Source organism: Neophocaena asiaeorientalis, unplaced genomic scaffold (assembly GCF_003031525.2).
Source record: "Neophocaena asiaeorientalis asiaeorientalis breed wild unplaced genomic scaffold, Neophocaena_asiaeorientalis_V1.1 scaffold144, whole genome shotgun sequence".
Taxonomy (NCBI): Eukaryota; Metazoa; Chordata; class Mammalia; order Artiodactyla; family Phocoenidae; genus Neophocaena; species Neophocaena asiaeorientalis.
This window is the reverse complement of record NW_020175532.1, coordinates 174,842-200,227: the sequence shown is the minus strand read 5'-3', so window position 1 is coordinate 200,227 and position 25,386 is coordinate 174,842. Positions and strand designations below refer to the sequence as shown.

The window sequence follows — 25,386 nt, the reverse complement described above, 5'->3', positions numbered from 1 at the left end:
GGGAAGACATGGACATTACTTGGAGGAGTTCTTAATAGGCTACATCTGGAAGTGATGTACTTCAACTCCAAGGACAATCCTTTGGCCACAACTAGGTCAGATAGTCACATCTAAGTGTAAGGGAGGCTAGGAAATGTAGTCTGGTTTCCCCAGCAGGCAGTAGAAACACCTTTCATAAACACAGAATATCTGCTACAGAGTCTAAGTGTCTGTGTATTGTCATCTATGTATTATAAAAAACATTGTAATAAAAACTCTGTAACAAAGATCATCATGTGTCATCACTGTCATTGACAAATTTCTTGAACACCCAGAGATAATCATTTTATTCCTCAGCAACAATATTCTTTATACTGTAAAATAAGATATGCAACATATTAGGAAAGTTATATCATGTTAAAAAATTCTTCTGGGACAACTACTGTAACTTTATCAATTGGTTAAGGACAGGGACAAGCAATGTACTCTATCCAAACAAAATGACTTTTGCAAAAAACTGTTAACTCCTACAGTATATAGATATGCAAAACCAAATTTCACTTTGTTTCCATTCTCCTGAAATGCACCCTATAATTACATTTAATAGTCCCTAAGTAAATGCCATGTAAACTAGAGTCGTCTTTAAAGGAGAGAAGCAATCACATATTCACACTGTAATGATGGGGTATTTACATGGCAATTACCAAGCCATTATATTGTCTTTCCTTTAATTTTGTCAACTCCATCTCCTAATCTTGTTCAGGCAAAATGGTTGAGCTAGATAACTTTTAACTACCAAAGTATATATTTCTTAAAGCAGTTGTCCTTGGCATTTTTGTAATTATTCAGTTGGTTGTTTTCCTTATTTGAATAATTTAGGAAAATAACATTTTAGACATCCTTATTTTAATAATTTGGGAAAAGAACATTTTAGACATCCATTACGCAATTATGCAAATCTATCAAACTGGTCGTTTAAAAAATATCCTGATCATAATAATTAATCACCTTCACTATTGAAAATTAAATATTAAATTATATATAAAGAGTATAAGAGAAAATTCCAAAATACAAACTTGTATAAAAGTAAAGATTAAATTATAAAAAATCCTTTCAGTTATGTGTATGAGTGACATATTGCTTTTAAACTAAATTTTTAATTGAAATATGATGTGTATACAAAAATGTACAGTTTATAATTTTATAACTTGAGTAATTTCCATAAATTGAACTTACTCCTGTACTATTTCCTCACATCATGAATAGAGCATTACAAACATCACAGAAACCCTTTTCATATCCTATTCCAATCATCATCCTAAAGTTAACTTCTATCCTGATTCTATTGCTATAGATTAGTTTTACCTATTTTAAAATTGTAGAAAGTTAGAATTATACAAACTGTAATATAGTGGATTCTGGGTTATGCTATCCAAATCTCCCTTCTAGACTAAAGCTTTTACTGTCATGGCTCTCAAGAATATCTGCTGCTGACAGTTCACATATGTGTTCCTGTCAGAGAATTGTCCTTGGAGGAAAGAAGCTACATCACCCAAGATTATACATTCTCCAGGAAGGCAACATACATCTAATATCACATGGGGTACAATAACCAAGCCCCCTTACCTCAATTTGGGACCAATATAAAAGGCCATCTCAGCTCCAGAGTTCTCAATGGAATCATCACAGATTTCTGTTGCAACATATTGCAGTAGAACATCTTCCTATACTCAGACTAATTTCTCTCAATCCCTTCAAATATTGTTTCTGAGATCATCCTCCAAGAAACTTCTTTCTCTACCTCAGAGACCATTCCAGAGAACACATCTAAGAGAGTCGGTAAAGGGAGTGTTTGCAAGAAGAAGTCTCTAAATTGAGTTTTTGAAACAATTATCTGCTGTCAGGCTGACAGTGAGAGCCATTATTGAAAGTAGGTGGAATGCTGATAACTCCTGGTGTACACTGATAGTGTAATTAATTGTCAAAACTCCCATCAGTGGTGAATGGGATAGGAGAGAATGCACTAGTCATTCAGTGCCTGGTGTGTTAGACAAGTATGGGAGAAGGACTAATTTAGAGTACTGTGGAATCGAACTGCTATTGCTGGGTAATCTCATGGCATTGAAGACAGACGATGAAAGTCTGAGTTTGATTAATCACCAATTAAGGGTAAAATTGAAAGCCAGAGGGCCTCTTTGGCAGCTTGGAGACTCATCTCTTGCAGTTGGATGCAGAAAGAGTTGAGGTTGAGGCAAAAGCCTAATAGAAAGGGAAGCAGAACTCCAGATACGGTGAATTCTCAACCCATGTAGATCTCATAATCCAAAGTTAGGGCTCTTTATTGGGAAGAATAGGGACCATGATATTTTGGCATGAAAACATCTGGGTCAGTTTACTAGAGAACTTTGAAATGCTGAATCTCCATTCTTTGGGTCTTATCACATTTAATACCATATCAGCTTGTCCAGATGTGGGGCACGTAAGGGAAGAAGGAGGAGTGAGGCTTAAAAGTTGTAAGCAAATGGCAAAAAAATGAATCAGGGTCCTCATTAAAAATATTGAACTTATTTATTATTGATTATTTGTTATTTTTAATGCCCATGTTAGATAGGAATAATTGGAGCATCTGTAGGTCGTTAATTGATTTTATAGTCCAAGACTTGCTTGAAACCTTTGTATAATTTGATCAATGTCAGTTTTGCCCAGTCTTCAAGAGTTTTCCACTGACCCTGTGGTATTTTCAAGGGTTGCTTTCCTAACTCATATTTTTGTCACTTCAGAATAGTGAAACTGCTAAAAATCCACTGGTTTTCATTTTATTTATATTTAAGTTTTGATATTTAGAATATTAAATTCTAAATATAGAAAGATCCTCTGGTTGGTCTTTGTATATTTAGAATTTGGAATATGCCTTACGGAAAAAGCACCAAAATAAAAGACTCATGCTTCTGTGTCTCTCTTCTCTTTGGGATCTTGACCCATATGTATCAGATGCTTCTGTAGCCCAGAACTCCATTTTCTGCTTTCCAAGTCTTATAAGGCTACAAAAGACTCTGCGGGTTCATTTTTTCTCAACAGTAGCCTTCTGCTTAGATTTGCCAAAAACAGGCCACTGGCCTTGAGGCAAGATTGACTTATGTCTGTTTGATTTCCTTTTTTTTTTCGAGATCTTAGCACTTTAAATCTTTGCTTTCTCAGCAGGGCTCCAAGAGGTTTTTTCTGTCTCTATATCTATGTATATCAAATATCAATCTGATTGTTTCAGTGGGAGTATTGTACTTCTACAAGTTGTTCATTTTAACTAGAAAAGAAAGTCTCTTATTGACGTTTTGAAATTAAAATTCCACATTTTCTGTTTAAGCCTAGATACAGAGAGAAACATGAAGACAAATATTGTGTCTAAAAAATAAATGAGTGGGGTCAAATGCAGTTTATGTAAAAAGCTGTATTAAGTTTGGGCAGTTGTGAATTTTAAGTCAGTGCATCCTTTCTCTATTTCTCTATTTGATATTGTACTTCTACCCATTTTGTAAATAAATTTCTTTTTCCTAACCAACTAAATGATTTTTAGATAATGTCATGATGATTCTGTTGGTGAGTTCAGGTCCAAACTTTTTCAATCCAAGTCTTTATGTTTTAGCATTATCTCCAGTCAGATGCATGTTTAGAGTATTTTTACAGCGTATTTTGTTATCCTGAAAGTTAGTGAATACATCACCTAATGTAAAACATGAGTGTTTGGGAACACTGTAACTTATTTTTTTTAAACCATTTAGTAAAAAAAATTTCAAGTAGAATCGTCTTATATCTAAACTTGAAATATATTGTACATTTATAACTCTAACAGACTGCATTTTCTACCTATAGAATCATATCACCTACTTTTTAAAAAAACTTTCAATTCATATATAATTTTTTGTGTGTTCCCTTAGAGAATGTTTGATCTTGTTAAGTAGAATCAATTATCAATTACAGCAGAAAACCAAATGTTTTATTGTGATATTTTTTATATTGAAAATCAATGTCACAATATAGCACTAACTCATGGAATGTAGATACATTTTGTGTGCTTCATGGGTCTTTTTAGGTAAAAACATCCCTAAAATTATTGGATATGTTTTAGACCTCACAGCTTTTTTGTTCAAGACGCATCAATATATTTATTATCTTAAGGTCTTAAATATGTACGATATTTAAATTTGGTGAACTTACAGCACATATACGTTAAAGATTAGAAAACCTTAGTAAGAGCAGTGAATGAGATTCTAAGGACTTGATAGAAGGTATTTTGTTTTAATTTTTTCTCTTCAATTATTTTTATTTATTTAATTTTCATTTTATTTTATTTTATTTTTGCTATTGAAATTAAAGCACAGGTGTTTTGTTCCTGTTGTTACACCTAGAAAATTAAGCTTTGCTTTTAGGCCTTGAAAATAAAGCAGGAATAAAGTAAATTTAAAAGCTGCAGGGTACCATTAGAAATAAACAGAGGAATGTTAAATGTTGATTAAAGATCAAAGAATAGTAGCAGAATTAATTATGTGGAAGCTGTGAAATCACTTATAAACTACATAAAGCCAAGCCAAGGGAATTGGAAACTTATTACTAATTAATTCTTATAATGCATTAATAAAACAGACAAGGCACATCTTAATATTTTGGTGGAAATTTGGCTGTAGTATCCAGATTCATTTCTGAAAGGTATATGATTCAATTGATTAAACCCTAAAAAACTGGCTTTAGAACATGCACATACAAATGGAAGATGTTGCAATACAAGTGTAAGTGCTACTGAGTTACTAAATCTGGGATTGTGAGGGGGTTTAAATGATATGAATGTAACAGCATAGTTATAATGAAGTGTGCCAATTCCAACAACTCTATGGGGAAAGTAGAGTAAATCAAACCTAACCACCAATTTTTGCAGAGCGAATCATATAGAACAAAATGAGAGGCACTTAAAAATAATTTAGAGACAACGTGATACCACGCATTTAGAGGCTTTAAACAGCTCCTTTCATTCTATATGTTTAAAAATCTTAAGTATTTATAAATTATGCTTTCTCTTGTGTGATTTAATTTATACAATGACAAAAATTTTGTGTATAATTAGCTAGTTTCTGATTCCTGGATTTTACTCTGATGAAGAGATTGTAAATGGTTATACTTCATATTTATTATTCATTAATTTTTTATCTTAGAAATATTCTACACATTTCATAGAATCTTAAGCTTGCCTCTTCTGGAGTGGTTTTATACCTTGTTGTTTAATGGCAGCACTTTTGTCCTATAGCTGGACATCAGCAAATTTTGTAGAAACAGATTTTTAAGACTTGCTTTTACTTAGTAAATATATTTGAATGCATATGTAAAAATTTCTTCCGAAGTTCTAAGGGCTCAGAAACAATAATGATAAAAATTTTATTGAAAAGTGTAAATATGCAATTAATATTTTGAAAAATACTCAACAATAATAATAATGACCATCATTTAACAATACTTTAAAAGATTCACAAAAGTATAATGTGTATTAGTAGTCCCAGGTTTTGCTGACTGCTAGAAACATCAACAGATCGGAAGTTTTCACTTACAGAACACCTTATGGATTGAATCTACTGCAAGCCTCATGGACTCAAACCATATCTAGATGTCCAGTATTAAAACTCTGATTTAGGGGAGGATATTGAGATGGTGGCATGGGAAGCAGTTTCCTCTTCCCTTCAGTTGTGAGAACTATAAAGTGAATACTTTGGGGTTGTCTACCAGCACATACATTAGAGCAAAATGGAGGTGGTTATTTGGGAAAATAATAAAGTAAGAGTTTGTACATCCTGAAATGGAAAATCAGTGTCAAGTGACATTTATACTGACTACACAGAAGCAGCCAATAATCAGGGAAGCTGCCAGGCATCATATTAGAAAGATGACATATGGAAATTATGTTTCTTGGTTTGATGGAATATGTACACATAGCACTTAAATTCATCATACTTTTCTTATGGTACATGCAGGGATGGGTAATAAAACTCTCTCTCTGTCTCTCTTCCTTTTTTTTCTGTGAGGATGAGGCATTTAAATTATTCAATAAACAGTCATTGATCCAGTCCATGAAGATCTTGTTCTAGGTTTTGAGTTTCAGTGGTGAAAAAATAGTAAAAGTCCCTGCTGTTATGGACATTGCAATCTAGTATGGAGAAAGGTAATAAACACATAAAAATAAATGCATGAAATACATTTAGATAGTGATAAGTGCTACCAGGAAATAAAACAGGGGGATGTGATAATGTCAGAATATCCTCAATAAGTAGGCATCTCTATTAGGAATGGTTACAACATAGCAGCAAACTTTCCCCAGGAAGTGAAGAGAGACAGAGACAGAAGTAGAGAGGCCTAGTGTCTTTCATAATCTCAATGGTACTGTTACATCATCTCTGCCATATCCTATTGTTCACATAGACCAACCCTTTTACAGTCAAATGTATGAATGCCAGCAGGCAGGGATTGCTAGGGGACATTTGGGAACTGGCTGCCACATACAGTAGAGGTCAAGGAAAATGGAAAGTGCAAAAAGGATGTGGGAATCTTTTTTTTTTTTTTGGCTGCTCATGGGATTTCTCTAGTTGCAGTGAGCGGGGGCTACTCTTTGTTGCGGTGTGCGGGCTTCTCATTGAGGCGGGTTCTCTTGTTGCGGAGCACGGGCTCTAGGCGCGTGAGCTTCCGTAGTTGTGGTGCATGCGCTCAGTAGTTGTGGCTCACGGGCTCTAGAGCACAGGCTCAGTAGTTGTGGCACACGGGCTTAGTTGTTCCACGGCATGTGGGATCTTCCTGACTAGAGATCAAAACTGTGTCCCCTGCATTGACAGGCAGAGTCTTAACCACTGTGCCACCAGGAAAGTCCAGCATGTGGGAATCTTTTGATAATTTATTTTTATTTCTGAAATGTGGTTATGTCAGAAGCAAGACTAAATTAAGAGAGAATATATGTGTGATCAAGAAATGGAAACAATGTCTATAAACTGAAAACTTGACTGAAAAGGAACAGTGAAGCATATGGTAATTGCAAGGTAAAGAGAAAGAAAATATGAAAATCTGAAACTGCAGACAAAAAGTCATTGGAGAGCAAGAGATTAAAAAGGTTTCTGAGAATGAAAAATTAGGGAGCTATAGGTGTGGAGAGAACACAGAGGTAAAACATTTAGGCATGGATGGAAAGGTGGGTATTACTCCTTGTGTGAATGCAGGGATTATTAAAGGATAGGCACAAAGACTAAGATGTTTCAGTATGGAAAAACAGATTGATGCAAGAATTTATACACTGTGATCTTCAAGTGAAATAAGGGCTCTCAGAGTAAGAACCTTCTAAACCTGGGTTCCAGACTTAATAACAGCAACACTTTTCCCCCCAAGACTACCAACAGTCTCAACTTCATGTTTATCCTTAAACTCTGACTAGTCTAAGCATTGAATAAAACAAGTCATCCGTTTTCACCTTTAATACTGAATATTTTAACATTGCTTGACATTGCTGACATTGCTAGAGAAAAGTGCACAACCTTGAAACTGAAGCCATAAATCCATACTTTCCAGACATACCTGGGTTCTAAGCACAGTCATAAAGATCTTTGTAGTGCCATAGGTTCTTTGTAAAACCCATTGACACCATTTTTAAGTCTACAGAAACACTGCCTCCCTCCTGTAAAGGCAATATTCATACCTCATATTTTAGAGATTAAAAATAATGTCAGAAAAAAGAAAAACACACTTCCATCCCCTTTACTTCCTAATCATACCTATTCTACTTTTTCATTCTGTCATAGAGACTGTACTATCTCTCATTTTTCAAAGTTCATATCTCTTCTTTCCTTCTGCCTCCTACAGATCTTTTTCAGGAAATTTACACCCCTAACTACTTACATTATTCCATTATTCATTCATATTCATTCATTCATTCTCATGCCCCCTTTCTATCTCCCTCTCCTCCCTCCATGCCTCTCTCTCTCCTTTCCCCCTGTTGCTCTCCTTCCTTCCTTTTCTCTTTGATCCTTGTTCTCTGTCTTCCCTCTGTCTTTGTCCCAGTTCTTGTGTACAAGCATTCTTTCATAATGAAAACAACCAATCAACCAAGAAAAAGCCTATCAAAATCCATTTCCTTACAAAATGCATCCTTCCTTTACCACAACATCACCTTGAAATAATGTTCTGTACTTATTTTCTCAACCTTCTCATATTACTCCGTGGCACACATTTCTTAAGACACTAGTGTCTGGCCATTACACAAACAATTTTACCCAGTCCCTTTTAAATTATATTCAAGATCAACGTATGGTTTTTAGCTTTTCATAAAATTATACTTATTGATTTATATAAAATGTTTAGCATATCTTACCTCTCTACAGTTTTTGACAGTATTGTCCATATGCTGAGTTTTACAACATGTTCTCCCTTGGCTTCTGCAATTCATTTCTTCTGGTAGCGGCTGATTCTCCTGCTACATTTCTTATGTCCCTGCCTTTGCAGGTCATCCTCGTGTACCCACACATTAAATGATGGACTTCCTAGCCATTTTTAATTTGATTACTTTTTATTTTTACTTTAACTGTTAAACTCAACAAATCTTTAATGGCATATTATTAACTCTAATAATTTTATTTTTTATTTCAAAGCTGGGCACTCTTGAATCAGTATCTCTTTCTCTAAACTATACTGAATTTCAGAATGACATTATTGAAAGTTCACACAAACATTTCCATATAGAATTCCCATTTAGAATTACTTTAATTCCAACTTTTATTGAGTTCATGATTTACCCTTCCAAGATATAATGTAATAAAAGTAAATTCTCTTGTCAACAATCTCCACTTACTCTCTTCTCCTTTTTTCTTATCATAGTCCAACTTCATTGACATTTCTATAGTTGTTTTCTCAAATCTATTAGTTAACTTGCTCTTGAATATAGATTCCCCCCTGTACTACACTGCCACTGTTTAAATCATCACTGATTAGCCTTTACTTGAACTAATCCAAGAGAATTATCAGATCTCTTTACCAATAATCTCTCTCCACACTGGCTTACCATGTACTGTATGGCCAGATTTCTTCTCAAAAGAAAACAACAACAAAAAAAACTAGAGGTGTGTATACCAACCAGGTTTAACTTATATGATTATCTGTGCCATAAAAGATAGCATAAATTCTTTAGCTTAATCAAGAGACCCTACATAATCTCTCTCCTAACTTACTCCCATGCGTCACACACCCTGCCCTCTTTTATATCTTGTGATCGTCAAAAATGTTTCTGAGATATAAAAAGCTCTTTAATGACTCAGTGTTTCTGGTCTCTCTTACTGAATGCTCTTCTTGATTTCACTTTCAACTTGGAAAATTTTTGCATGTCCAAAATTCTTATTGAAATGTTTTTCCTTCTGTTATTTCCAAAAACATATTACGTTTTTATATTCTTTACAACAATTGCGTTTTATTCTTCTTGTCTCCTGAGAAACCTGATTGAAAATCAAGATATGCTTCCTGAATGATTTAGATTGGGCATGTCAGCAGAACTAGTGGGATAAATTTTGCAGGAAGTTTATATGAGGACTGGTATGAGGACATTGGACCTTGTGAAATGTAATTTATTTGAAAAGAAAGAGTTCCACACATTTAGAGTACTACACTGTATCTTTTTCAAATCGCACGTTAACTTCAGACCATTGCTATGAGTTAAGGATCTGTGCTGCAGAAAACAAAGATGACCTGTCTGTTTGGAACATTCTTTAGTTACACCTGTCCTCCAGTTCTGTATTTTGGAAGTATGTTCCTTATTGCCTCCAGTTTATTTCCCAATTTCCTTTATCACTTATCCTTAGGCAAATTGTTTCTCTTGACAGTCTTTGCTTATCTAAGTATTATTAATAATAAAGACAGCACAGCATGAAGTGCATCCATTGATAGTAGACAAGAGAAATGTAATGAATAAAAGTTAGGTAAATGGTAAAAATAAGACACATGGAACTTTTATATAATAAAACAATCAGATAAATACTACTCTCTATCATAAAACAGAAAGTATGACTCTTAAGAAAATAAAGGCAATGAAAAATATTTGATAACCGAAAAGAGAGAATATATTAGGAAGTAATAAATGTTTTCACTTTTGTAAAGGATACCTAAATTTTAAATAAAGATATAAAATAAGTGAAACAAATTAAAAGCAATAAGGATTAGAAAGGATACATCTTAAAAGTGAGTTAAGGAAAGAAATGTCACTTTTGAAAAATCATGTTAATTTGCAGTATATAATGAATGAATGAATGAAACCCAAGAGATGGTAATATATAAAGATGTTAGGCAAAGGTGATACGACTTAAGACATAAGTGAAGCTCCTGAAAATTATTAACACTACAAAAGAGTAGTTATAGTCATTAGATTAAAATTTGAATCTCCAGATCAAATGGCATACTGATGAAAGAGGAATTGATAGAGGGCTGTAAATATTTACTATATCTTTATATAGTATTGAAGTAGTAGAGTAAAATAATGTATTCTATGGAAATTTGGGGTGGGCAGGGAGGCCTCTGCTTTCAGTTATCACCAAGATAAAGTTTTATGGGTATTCAGGTGAAGACACATTACAAAAAATATAGGAAAAAATCTAGTTTGTCTCAGTACTTTGCACTAAAACATTCAGCATAAGATGACTGAGGAGCATTGTCTTACAAATCTTAAGAGAGAATAAGCATAAACCAAGATTTTTTTTTGGCCTCACCAAGTTCTCATTCAAATATAAAGATAAAAAAATCTCAAACACATAATGTGCTTGGAGATGACAGCATCCAAGCACTCCTGACAAAAATTGAAATTTTTAAAATTCAGCCAACTGATGTAATATAAATTAAAATAAATCAGGGATGATAAAACTATGGTATGAAAGGACTTTCAGTAAGCATTGAATACATTTAAATATATAACAGAATGGAGTGTGATATGTCCTATCGATGGGAAACTAGTTAAATGAAATATGGCAAAATGAAGTATTATGCAGCCTTTACAACAGTAAAATAAATTTTTTCTCACCAGTATGGAAAGATATGTAGGATGAATTGCTAAGCAAAATTTCCTCTTTCTATAACCTATGAGTGTGGGTGTTTGAAATTCCACCATATGTAAATGTCTTTATAAGCATTTGTATTAAAGTGACATAATCTACTCACTGAAACAGAAAGTGGATAAGGAACAAAACAGAACAGAACTTTATGATTTTCTGTGTAAATGACCAAAGATAGGTATTTGAGATCAGCAGAAGGGTGATTCTCTACATGGTCATTCAGAGAGGCAGGCTATCGCAGTCTTTACCTTCCTCGATGTATATTCTCCATGGTCAACGTAAGCATTTCTACCCTAACCTGGAAGAAGAAAAATAGCAAAGATGGTTTTTTGCTACCCTAACCAATCACCAAAAATGGTTTTACGGTCTGTGGCCTGAAAGTGACACACAACACTTCCAGTACCATTTCTTGATAGTAGTCAGTCATGTGGCTACACATACCTGTAACAGAGGCTGGAATGTATGTGCAAGAAGTGGAGAACACAGCAGAATATGTCAGTTTCTTCCATAGCACTCAGGATAAGTAAATGAGGAAATAGCTTGAGGATTAAAATATTAAGATATTGAAATCTGATCAAAATATGTTTATCAGCTTTCCTTTTTAAGGTTAGAGGGGAAGAGAATATTAAGGCCTAAAGATGCGTGAGGAGTGCTGTTCTGGGAGATGTGACAGAACACATGAGAAGGAGAAGTTGAATAGAGAGTTCAATTAAAATTTTACCTATTCTGGGTTTTGCTGATGCTGTTGCTGCCACCGGGAGACATACCAGCCTTAGTCAACCTCACCGTATTTTTTCTACATCGCCATCAACAATGAGTCCCTGGACAGTGTCCCCTTTGAGCTTTTTGAAGACAAAGTTCCAAAGACAGCAGAAAGCTTTTGTGCTCTTAGCACTGGGAAGAAAGGTTATCAGGATTCCTGCTTTCACAGAATTATTCTGGGGTCTGTGGGCCTGGGTGGAGACTTCCTATGCCTTAATGGCACTGGCGGCAAGTCCATCTATGGGGAAAAGTTGGATGAGGAGAGCTTCCTCTTGAAGCACACGGGTCCTGGTATCTTGCCCGTGGCAAATTCTGGGCCCAACACAAACAGTTCCAACTTTGTATTTGCATTGCCAAAACTGAGGGGTTGGTCTTTGTCAAGGTAAAAGAGTTTGTAAATGATTTAGAAGCCATGGAGCACTTTGGGTCCAGGAATGGCAAGACCAGCAAGATCACCATTGCCCACTGAACAACTGTAATAAATTTAACTTAGGTTTCATCTCAATCACCAGATCATTTCTCTTGTAGTTCAGGAGAATACCCCTCCACCTCCATCAGCTCTCATTATCCTATAACTTTTGTGCTCTTGCTACTGTTCCGTGGGTTCCATACTTTCTTTATCCCCCTCCAAGTCTAGCTAGGTTGAAGAGTTAAGTTTATGATTATAAAATAAAAACTAAACAGCAAATTAAAAAATCTTACCTATTCTGCAGTTTTATCCAAATCTGATCAAAGAATAAAAGTATCTTTCAAATACCTTATACCATTTAATATACGCAGCTTTGTGAATGAGCTCAATCATTTGACTCTATGAGGCAGGGAGTTGCTTGATCCTTTGCATAGTACAAACAAAAATTCTGAAATAAAGACATTGAAATTTATCCAAATCTGTGTTGATATTCAAATGCTAAAACTCTTTTTATTTACACTTGATTTTCCTCTTGTGAATGGGTTTTTCAAGTACAGTGTTTAAATATCAGGTCTGATCCCTCACTAAACTGGAACTTATCCTGTAGGGAAATAATTCTTTCTCTTCAGCTCTCCTTATGGTAGGGTATTGTCATTGCAGTCAGTATACTTGATGCTTAAAGTCCTCATTTCCTTACTCCTTTCTTTGTCAATTATTTTACATATCCATGAAACTAAAATTGTTGAATAAGATAGTTTTGGGCCCTATATGTTTAAATATAAGAAACCTTTTCTGAAAAATATGGTTTAAGGTACACCACCAACTTGAGATTTAACAAAAACATTAATGCATTTTACATTTTATCATGTTTATTGCTGTCTTGCACCTTATTTACAATAAAAAATACTGAGTTGTGGAGATATCTATTAAGGGATTTCATGAGAAATGACTTCATTTTCACTGTGAGACTAAATGTAGGCAGCAGCCCAGTGTTGTTCAGGATAAATGACTGTTTGATAGGCTGATTATACCAGGAGGAATAACCTTCTCTGTAGTGCACAAAGATTCTCAGGCTCAGAAATCCAGCCAAGTACAAGTAGGAATATCCCTGAGAGACCTTTTCTGGCAGTGGATGAGAGCTTTTTCCTTTAGGACGTTCAGAGGTCAGTGCTTACAATTTCACCAGTAACCAATGTCTATTTAAAGTGTCTCTTGTTAGCGAAATGATGGTGATGTAGATTCTCCTCAAATTTAATTCCAAAAGATAGGAAGCGCTGTCAAGAACGAGTAAAAAAGAATAAGGCAAATGTACATGACAGTGTAAAACTAAGCACAAGTCCTTCTACTATATACTTAGAAAGGCTTCACAAATAAAAATGTATATGGTAGTCAAGTAGAAATCAGACCACGGAGCTTAAAACTAAAAATATCCTGTGTGCTGAGAATCATCTCCGCCCTTTCATTTCTAGAAGTTGTCATCCATGTGGCATAACTCTGAAGGATCATTTTTCAAGTCTCTCTCTTTGTTCTGTTAATTTCAGACTTTGGGATACTGATGGGTAGAACTGGTGATGAGTAAGAGAATGCATATAGTGCAAACTTAGGGACAATAAACTTTTATATAATAATAATGATATTGAAAAATTTTACTCTTCCCAAGATTCACATGTACATGTAATCCCGCATCATTTTTAGAGTCACTTAGCTTACTTTTACACCTTGGGAAACTCCGGAATAAACAGGAAATTTTTTCTGAAACTTATTAGAAGATGTTTGGGAGCTAAAGATCAGGGAGAGGGCTAGGTAAGGAGTTAAGTGAATTTGGAACTGTTTTTAAATCACTCTAGATATAGTAGTGAATTCAAAGGTTATACTGCAGGTCTATTCAGGAAATGTGAAAAGGCTGTTTTAGTTGAGGACTCCATTTTTCTTACTGCTACACAGGTGACATATGCATTATTTATGCATAAAACACAGAGCTACCTTTTAATTTTTAAGTGAATCATAACTGGAAAAATTTTAATGAATAAAAATATGTGGCAGAGTCTCTAAAATCATTAATAAAAGTCATTTTGAATTGAATGTAGTTATCTGCTGTACTTGATAGAATAGCAATTTCTTAAGCGTCAGTCCTCAAATCCATATTTCCCTCAACTCTGTAATCATTACAAATGAGACATTTTACTTTGTCTTCATCCTGCTTCCACACTGAGAACTGAATGAACATTTGCCAAGTAGCTGCAGAATATTATTTTTTTAACACACATATCCTTAAATTTCTCTATGAGAGTTCATAATCTTTTACCCAGTTTACTGGTCACAGTTATAAAACCCATCGTCAGTTTTACATTCTCTATCTCTCTCTTGTTCTCGTGTTTATTCTTTACTGGCATTACTCTATGCTTTCCAAATCCAAGTGAATCTATTTAAAATACTTGGGCCAGGCACATTTTCAAGCTGTTGATTCTCTCTGTACTCTTCATGTAGAACAAGCAACATAGACATATTGTCCATCTATGCAAAACAGGGTTAAGTCAGAATGGTTCCTTTGTAGAAGACTTATTTATTCAATGAGAAGTGATCTACGTTGGTCAGAAGAACCCAGAAATCACACCGAATGAATAATTCTTCAGAGAATTCCAAACTCTTTTGTACCTCAGCATGTGTCTGAGGTCAGGGGCACTATGATCTCCAGCTCAGGAAAGAAGTCCACCTCAGATTTCTCAGAATTACTGAGTGCTGATGATCCTTTAAAATAATAAGCATGGGGAAGTTTTTAAATTTCTACCAATTTAATTAAGATATCTTTCCTTATTCTTAAAATATAAATCATATTTGCAAGAGGCACACTTTTTATTGGGAATTTAGACAGGAAATTTCATAAATCTTTTCAAGATTTTTTCAAAGTTGGCTCTTCTAAATGCATGCCATTTTCCCAAGCCTTATCTAATTTTTGTAAAGTATTATCATAGGTTTTCTATTTTGTTCTTCACAAGTTTGGAATTTGGGAAGGCAAATATTCTTTCTATTTTACAGATTAAAAAATGAGACACAACTTAAATAGTTTATCATTGGTCATATCTAGAAAGTACTTATCCTGATTCTTATTCAGTGCTATTAACTATGTAGTTATTTTCATTTCATATTCTGGGATCTTATTTATTTGGGTTCACCTATGCATATTTTTCTTTTAGAAAACTTATATGAAGATAAAATCATTTAAAAGATTACTTAGTCATTTAAAAATACCTATTTAAGTGCCTCCTGTGAGGAACCATGGAGACATACAGTAATAAAACAGAATATAGATTAATTCTGGCTAGGATATATTTCAGTTAAACACAAGACAGAGAGACCCTTTAGGAAAGTTTTGCCATACTCTTACTCCACCTAGCAGAATATTCCCATCATTTGCAGTATGAAATATGCCTTGGTCAAGGCCCTACCAATAATAAGCAGCAGAAGAGTGTGTTGTGGATATTGGTTCAGTCTCAAACTGAACTCCTTTGCTTAGAGAGACTAATTTTATTTGTTCTCTTGTTTGTTTTGTGGACTCTTTGTACTATCTTTTTATCATTTAAAATCTTGAAGGTATAAAAATACATGAACCCATTTTGTGCATTTCTGCATTACTCAAGTTCTGAAGCTTTTAGTCATGTCATGTTGTCCATGAAATATGTGATAGATATGCTCTTTCCTTGAGCATCATATTTGCTTCTACAAACATATCTCAAAGTATAAGGAATTTGTAATTTTCAACATAACTGACAGGACTGGCAGACACACTTCTCAATTGACTTGGTACGTGTTTTGTTATACATAAATTATGAAAACAGCAGTTATTTCTTTACAATTTTAAATTCTCAGAGCAGCAAAACAGATTATAACATAGACTAGTTCAAACTTAAATGAAAATAATATTTAAAGTATTTTAGAATGAAACACTTTGCATTTTATTGTTGAAAGTACTTGAAGCAACAGAAATGATGAAGTTTGGTAGAAATGCAAAGCCTATAAACACTGTAAGTTAAAAACAACAATTTGTGCTAATAGTACACATACTGCTTTCAATACACAGTGCTAAGCTGCCTTAACATCAAAGAGTATTCTGCTTTGTAGATTCAAGGTAGTAAACTGTTTTATGTTTCAAGTTTCAGCTTGGTGCAAATTGAATCAACTGAGTTGCAAAATCAAATTTATCATAAAAGTGGTAACTGACCATTAACTACAATGTAATGCTATCAACATGACCCTATTGTGAAACTACAAGACGGCCTGTTCTAGAACATGACAAACAGGAGGAACAGGAAAAGTCATTGTATTTGTCACTAGGAACAAGAAAGATAAAAGGAACATGATCCTGTGCTGTTTCGTTGTTTGCTTCACAGTTTTAAGACACGCACTATGCTCTTAATGGCAAATGCCTAGAGGAATGGTGCCTTCATTTTAAATTACAGCTATGTATGTTTAAGAGATTGTATCGGCATTTTCAAGGAGTTGCTTCTCTATATTAGATATTTTGTTTTAAGTGCAGCAAAAGGCCAAGCTCAAATTCATTCCTAATGAGCCATGTGTTAATGTCAAAGTCTGTGCTGTCCAGTCAAATGCCAAAGAACACATCTGACTTTATAATGAGCCAAACAGTTGTCTCTTCATAATCTCAGTTAGCCTTCTGTTAGATAGCTGCATCCAAAATTTATAACACAGTGGTGGAGGTTGTGGCTGGGATGGCTGAAATCCAATCCAAGATGTAAAACTTCTCATATTGTGTCAGTATTATCGCCAAGGCTTTACCATTCAATCTCCATGTTGGAATACACTGACCCAACGGATTCCAGATGGAATGTTGCCTGAATCTGATCTACTCTGTACGCTAGTTGAGAAGAGATCAAAACCAGATGACAGGCATCAAGGAAACCAGCCAGTGGCGGGGGGGTTGGAATGTAGGTAAAAGTTTGAAATGACACTGCCAAACTTTTCTTTTCCCTGGAGGACACTCTTTCCAGTTGACCAACTAATTCCGCATACTTCTAGGCTCTAAATTTTGTTTGGCTTCTGATTTGACGCTTGCTGACATCCAAAAAGTTTAATGTTTATCTTGGCTATTCTCTACGTAATATGTTATACCTACTTAATATGAAAATGAATGCCTTTACATAGTCATGGGTAATGAAAAGGCTATCAAGAAATAAGAGGGTTTTAGGATGTCTTGGATAAAGTGTCATACATACACATTACAGCTGTGTGTTGAAAGCAGATAATTCAGGGAGTCTATAAAACTGAGGAACATTTGTATTATATTTTTTTTCATTTCCTAGTGAATCAGTTATATAAGTTCCTAGATTGATTTTTTCAAGTATTTACTCTTAAGTGTAATAGTGAAATTAGAATATTCATACATTAAGATCAAAAATTTTTACTTTAGTAGTGATAGAAATACATCAGAAGGAAAATGAGATAAGTAGAAAAAATAACATTAGAAAGAAATAGAGTTAAATGTTACTGTCTTTGATGAGATTCTAAGAATTGTTATCTAATTTTCTTGGATTTTCCAAATTGTCTATAATGAGACTGCATTTTTTAAAAGTTTCAGTTGAAGTAGATGAATATCCAGCTTCTGGCACCACACAAATTAAGCCCCAAGTGTGTTCTGCTCAGTGAAAAAAGGGAGAAGCATACTAAAATAATGTCACTGTCTGAATTCCCTTGCTACATGCTTTAGGGTGTTAGTTTTGGGGTCTTTTGCTTGTTTTTTAACAAGCTTTATTTAAACAACTTTTAGTAATAGACTTAGCAACTAAAGTGGTGGTTTAAATAAATACAGTTTCTTTCAATGTGTTTATTGATAAACTATATCATTTAAAACAATATCAAATATGTCAGGTACCTAGGAATTAATATAGCAAAACATGTGAAAAACCTGTATGGTGAATTTATAGAAAATGACAAGCTAATTCTAAAATTGGTATGAAATTGCAAAGGAGCAAAACAGCAAAGTTGGATTTGAAAAGGGGAAAAGCTGGAGGACTTACACTGTCAGATACCAAAACTAATTCCAAACTATTGTGATTAAGACAGTGTTGGCAAAGAAGAGAATATGATCATTGAAAAGATCGATTTGCTTCAAAGCTAAAAGTGGAAATCGGCATAGTGATGCATCTACAGATGGGGAATAAAGAAGAGCGAGAGAAAGCAAGAGCAAGAGAGAGCTTCACAAACCTATGTCTTTGGCTCTAATTTCTTTCTGGAATTACAGATGTGCATGTATCCAACTACAACTAGGTCACATTATTTACCTAAAATTTAGCATGTTCTAAAGAGAACTCTTTGTTTCCGTCTACTCTTCTCCCAAATGTATGTCTCTATCCATTAGTAAATGGTTTTACAGTGCAATTCAACCAAAAATATGGGCATTATCCTTATTTCCTTTACTATCCTAACTCCATCCTATGTCTAGTTCTATCCTACCACTGCCAGCGTAGTCAAAACTATGTTTATCTCTTGAATAAAACAAAGCAGTAGTTTCCCAGTTGATGTCCTGATTCCACTCTTGTCCACCTCCTTACAATCTATTCTCAGCATAATAGACACACATTTTAAAAACATACATCAGGGCTTCCCTGGTGGTGCAGTGGTCGAGAGTCCGCCTGCTGATTCAGGGGACGCGGATTCGTGCCCCCGTCCGGGAAGATCCCACATGCTGCGGAGCGGCTGGGCCCGTGAGCCATGGCCGCTGAGCCTGCGCGTCCAGAGCCTGTGCTCCGCAACAGGAGAGGCCACAACAGTGAGAGGCCCGCGTACCGCCAAAAAAAACCCCACATAAATCACACTTCTGTACAAAAATATTAATAATGGTAAACATAAGAAATAATTGGCTCCTTTCCAACCTCTGTACATTCTTTCTTTTACCTATTATATTGCTGCACAGAGTCAGAGATTTTTTTATTCTTTTTCTAATTCTGTGAAGGTTTCTACCTTAAATCCTTTGAACCATCTATATTTTTAACCCATAATGTCCTTTACCTTGATCTTTGCTTGGCTGTATCCTTACTGCTGTGACCACAGTGCATGCTAATTTCTCTGTAAATCCATTTAAAGTAAAATCCTGTATACATAGGCTATTTAATTTTCAATATAATACTTATCATAATCTGATATTTATGATATCAGAATATTTATAAATATTCTTTATTTATACAACACCCAATAGAATGTAAACTCCTCATAAACAGGACCCTTGTTCTTAACTGTGTCCCTGGCACCTACAGTAGTGCCTACCATGTGTTAAGTTTTTTATATTTATTGTTAAAAGTAGAACGAATGATGGGTTGCAAAGAAAAGGCATACTTTGACAAGACCAGTGATTGGATTAGGGCTAGAATTTTAGTCCTGGAGTAAATAGGAAAAAGAGTCAAAGCAAGATAAAATATTAGAATAGCCACATTGAGAAGAACTAGTAAAATAATCACAGGTGGAAGAGACATGTAATAAGAATATACAACAACAATATTTTCCTTGCATCTATAAAAGGAAGATTTATTTTCACTAATACAGAAAAACTAGAGGTTGTGGACGTTTTTTCCCTAGTATTTGCACATTGCAGACCTAATGTTGGTGGCTATATTTCTATCTTCTAAACCTCAACGTTTGCTAGAACATTAATGATATTGGTCTCATTGGGGTTATTAGATGATATCATGAGTGAGGTCTGTAACTTAGCTAAATATATTTTCTCTAAGGGAAGTAATACAAAGCCAAGAATATTAAATTTTTAAATATTTAAATTGAAGAATTCAATATTAATGAGGCCCTCATTATTCCATATACTGGGTAGGAAACTAAAGCATCCCAAACGTTAAGTATGAGCTTCAGTTTTATACAATACACTGCTTTCAATACACAGTGCTGAGCTGCCTTAACATCAAAGAGTATTCCACTTGCTTTGTAGATTCAATGTACTAAACTGCTTTATGTTTCAAGTTTCAGCTTGGAGCAAATTGAATCAGCTGAGTTGCATTTTTTTTTTAACAAAACCAATATTTAGATTGACTGTAAATTTTCAAGGTGTTTTCTTCTGTGTGTTCCCAGAACCTTAAAATAGTGCCAGGAACGTAGGAGGCAGTCGATAATTGCTCATGAGGAGATTTATTTGCTTTTTGAATAGAGCCAAACTGGTATATATTCAACTGCAAAGTTATGTTTGACAGTGGACAAACTTCTCAGCTGTTTATCATGTTACTTGACTCATGCCCTCTCTCGGCTTCCTTCCACGGGAGGAAAGGCACAGGAGGTAGAGGTTATGCCAGTGATGTCAAGATTCTCTTAGGTAGGTTAGTAGTTTCAGGATCTGTGAAGAGTGTGGGGCCTGTCACTGTTTCATGGATGCCAGCAGAAAACACAAGATGCTTTAAAAGGCCTAGATCCTTTAAAAGGCTTTATGTTTTTTACAGTGTGGATAGAGGACAACACTAAGCCAAATTAAGAAATGCCTAGTGGGAAATTGGATTACCAGTATTTCATAAAATCACGTATGGAGCTATATTTTGATATTTTGTTCAGGTCAGTTTTAACATTTCAGCATGAAATTCTGGTATATACATAACTGATGAAATGAAGTAGAATTCACCCATGATTTTTATTTTTCCTTTCTCATTGATATTTACAAAGGCAGATGCCAAAGGGGAAACTTACAGTGTTTGTCCTCTTTTAGAAATTTGTTTCAGATTGGAACAAAATAATTACAATTTTTCACATATTTTGAGTAGCTGCATTGGTATAGGACCTTGATACCTGTAGTTTTTACCACCATACTAACCTAGTTCACTTTTATTAAGATCCTGATTTGTCCTTTTGCTCAGGCCTAAGCAGATGTAATAGAATAGAAGAATAGAAGAGAACAGAAGAGAATAGAATAAACCTGCTGTTTATTCTAACTGGAATTTAGACAGTCAGGATGCCCTGCTTTAATTGAATCTCCTTTGCAACCATAATAATGAAAAATAGTATACAGTAAACACTACTTATTTTCTTTTTAATATAAAAACCATAGCCTGTTCAGTGTATTTTTATTTAATACTTACATTGTCACTAATTTATTTTAAGAATTGCTGATAAACCCATTAAATATAAATATTAAAGCAATAGAATAAATGTTTTAAGATAAGCAACATTCTAACTATGATTCAAAATTATGATTCAGTGTTCATAAATTAAACTTTTCCCTTTAGGAAAAAAGGGTTGTATTGTGTTATGACAATGCAATGTAAATGACATTAAATATATGGTTTAGATTTACGATCTAATGAATAACTTGTAATAGAAGACAATTAGACCTTAGCTTCAGTTGTAAAAGTATAGGAAAGATAAATAATGATCAAGTATATTTAAATATGTGTAATATTTTATCTAGGACTGTATTTGAGGATGTGGTAGTACTGTTAATCATAATAAGAATTGTAAATTACTGTCTTTGATTTTCTTTTCTTTTTTTCTTTTTTTGAACACTTGCTCAATAAATGTTTATTAATATATTTAGGCACTCTATTTTTTTAACACTTTAATTGGAGTATAATTGCTTTACAATGGTGTGTTAGTTTCTGCTTTATAACAAAGTGAATCAGTTATACATATACATATATCCCCATATCTCTTCCCTCTTGTGTCTCCCTCCCTCCCAGGCTCCCTATCCCACCCTTCTAGCTGGTTGCAAAGCACGGAGCTGATCTCCCTGTGCTATGCGACTGCTTCCCACTAGCTATCTATTTTACATTTGGTAGTGTATGTATGTCCATATATACACTACCACTCTCTCGCTTTGTCCCAGCTTACCCTTCCCCCTCCCCGTGTCCTCAAGTCCATTCTCTAGTAGGTCTGAGTCTTTATTCCTGTCTTGCCCCTAGGTTCTTAATGACCTTTTTGTTTTTTTTAGATTTGATATATATGTGTGTTAGCATACAGTATTTTTAGTCATTTTCACAATGTTGATTCTTCCAATCCTCTTTTTTACTTTTTGCTTAGCAGTTGTTTTCGTATTCTCATCCTGTTTTACTTTCCATATGGATATAATCCAATATGAATTTCCCTTCTCATATGAAAGATACAAATATTTGCTAAGAAATAAGGAGTGAGATCTTACTAGCTCTTATATAATACTCATGTAAGTTTACGGATGTGTATTTATTTAATTACCATAAATACTTATGTGTTTATCATATACTTTTAAACCAGGATTCAGGTACATTTTCAAAGTATCAATGTGATTTTATAATTATTTCCTCTTTAAACTGAGAGCACTTAGTATAAATATTACTCTCAAATATACGCTAATGCAAAAATTCATTTAGTAAGATTAACTGAGCAAGATAAATGATATTTAGTAAGTTTTTTGCATTTAATGCTGTTAACAATTGTTAATATACTGTAGTTTCAATAAATACATTAAAGCTTATATTTTAAGGTGAGATTTAATATGATGTGAGCTATACTTCATGAAGTATATATTCAGCTATACCATGAAGTACAGCTCATATTTTACAAATCTGACTACTTTATGGGATGAATTAATCACTTAAGAACCATGATGTGGAATGTCATCCAAATACTCTTCTTCCTTAGAATCAAAGGATCAGCCTTGGCAAAAAGGTTTCAGATTATGTGCAGCACTTAAATACGTGATACATAAGTTTGTGACTCCCTTGTATAGTTAACAATTCTTAACATATGTAATAAGGATCTCAACCTAGATCTCAATTAATGTCATATACAATAACAACTATAGAAAATTAAAGGAATCCACCTACCTTGTGTTTGGCCCCAGACTTAAAAGACCCTGTAATTTCCTGATAAACTGACATAATAACTGAAGGAAAGAAAAATAGCCTTCTACATATTTCTTCCTTCTTTCCCGAGAGAGGCATCAGTTCCTTGTAGAATGAGTCTTAAAAGTTAGTATTGAGCTGTCAATATCTATTTGCTATGGGATTGTCATGGGTATTTCTTCTAAACCCATCCCAATCACTGACTACCTCATCTGTGCTGTTTTTGAACTCTAGCTCAATGATTCCCAATCTATTGCCTGAACTACCATGTTTGAAAGCTTGGATTAGACTTCCCTTTTTCAAATCTCTGGTCTGCCTCAATAGCTATTTGACTTTTGGTGTTCTACTTTATTTCTCTGCATCTCAGCTTTCCTATTTATAAGAAAGGGATAAAAATAGTATCTAATTGTTATATTTGAATGTTTGTGTCTTCCTCAAAATTCATGCGTTGAAATCCTAACCCCCCAAAATCATGGTATTAGGAGGTGGGGCCTTTGAGACGTGCTTAGGTCATGTTGGTAGAACTCTCATGGATGGGATTCATGCCTTAAAAAAGAGACTCGAGTGGGATCCCTTGTCACTTCCGCCATGTGAGGACACAGTGAGAAGGCAGGAAACCAGGAAGATGACTCACACCAGGAGGCAACCATGCTGGTGACTTGATCTTGGAGTTTTCAGACTCCAGAACTGTGAGCAATAAGTTTCTGTTGTTTATAAGATAAACAGTCAGTGATATTTTGTTATAGCTGTCCTAATGGACTCATACACCAACTAATAGGTTGGTTATGAACATAAATGAAATAATATATATAAAGAACTTAGCAAAGTGCCCAGCATATACTAAGTACTCATTAACTGTTATTATTATCCTCTGCTCCATTTCCATCTGTTTTCTCAATAAAGATTCTTGCTCTGCATAATTACTATAGTGTAATGATACATGATCATATATTATTTACTCGCCTGTATAGTTCTTCATGCCAAAAGATTGGACTTTGATAGTTCTATCAAACTCTGCCTCTCATTAAATTGTACAAACTTTGAGGGCAGAGCTCATGACACATTCATTTTATCCTCCTTGTTGGAAGCCATAAGCATTTTTGATTTCATTTCGCAAAAATAAATATAAATGAATAGATCTTAATTATGATGGACATGGTTTTTAATGATCAAATTAACTTAATGGAGTGGATGTACATTTCTAGGTCAAAGTTTCCTGAATTTGAGCTATCTGTTAGAACTAGTAGTTTTTAATTTTATAATGTGGAAAAGATAGAAAAATAGAAATATACAAAAATATATGCGTGAGTTATTATACATTCACATATTTAACAGCTGTGTTCATTAAGAGGCACTAGAAACAACGACACCACATTAATAATGAGCATGCTTATTTCCTATATCTTAATTTCTAAACAACATTCTTCAATAAAAGCAACAAGTTACTTTGGAAAAATGGTTAAATCCAGTGGTTAATTTCTAGAGCAGAGAAAATTCTAGATGAGGTTGGAATTTCTCGTAGAGTCAAAAAGTAAGGACATGTTAAAAAAAATGGGCTGGAAAAAATTGAGCTCAAAATATATAGTGATAGAGAGGGCAGAGAGCAGAAGCAAGAAGAACTACAATCCTGTAGCCTGTGGAACAAAAACCACATTCACAGAAAGATAGACAAGATGAAAAGACAGAGGGCTATGTACCAGATGAAGGAACAAGATAAAACCCCAGAAAAACAACTAAATGAAGTGGAGATAGGCAACCTTCCAGAAAAAGATTTCAGAATAATGATAGTGAAGATGATCCAGGACCTAGGAAAAAGAATGGAGGCAAAGATCAAGAAGATGCAAGAAATGTTTAACAAATACCTAGAAAAATTAAAGAACAAACAAACAGAGATGAATAATACAATAATTGAAATGAAAACTACACTAGAAGGAATCAATAGCAGAATAAATGAGGCAGAAGAATAGATAAGTGACCTGGAAGACAGAATGGTGGAATTCACGGCTGCAGAATGGAATAAAGAAAAAAGAATGAAAATAAATGAAGACAGCCAAAGAGACCACTGGGACAACATTAAACACAACAACATTCGCATTATAGGGGTCCCAGAAAGAGAAGAGAGAGAGAAAGGACCCAAGAAAATATTTGAAGAGATTATAGTTGAAAACTTCCCTAACATGGGAAAGGAAATAGCCACCCAAGTCCAGGAAGTGCAGCAAGTCCCATACAGGATAAACCCAAGGAGAAACATGCTGAGATGCGCACTAATCAAATTGACAAAAACTAAAAACAAAGAAAAATTATTGAAAGCAGCAAG

General features: G+C 34.3%; 1 pseudogene; it reads left to right on the top strand.

Annotated features, from left to right (window-relative positions):
• Positions 1 to 12,312, top strand: part of LOC112415968 (peptidyl-prolyl cis-trans isomerase A pseudogene) — a 99,872-nt pseudogene extending 87,560 nt beyond the window's left edge.
• Positions 12,313 to 25,386: the final 13,074 nt, after the last annotated feature.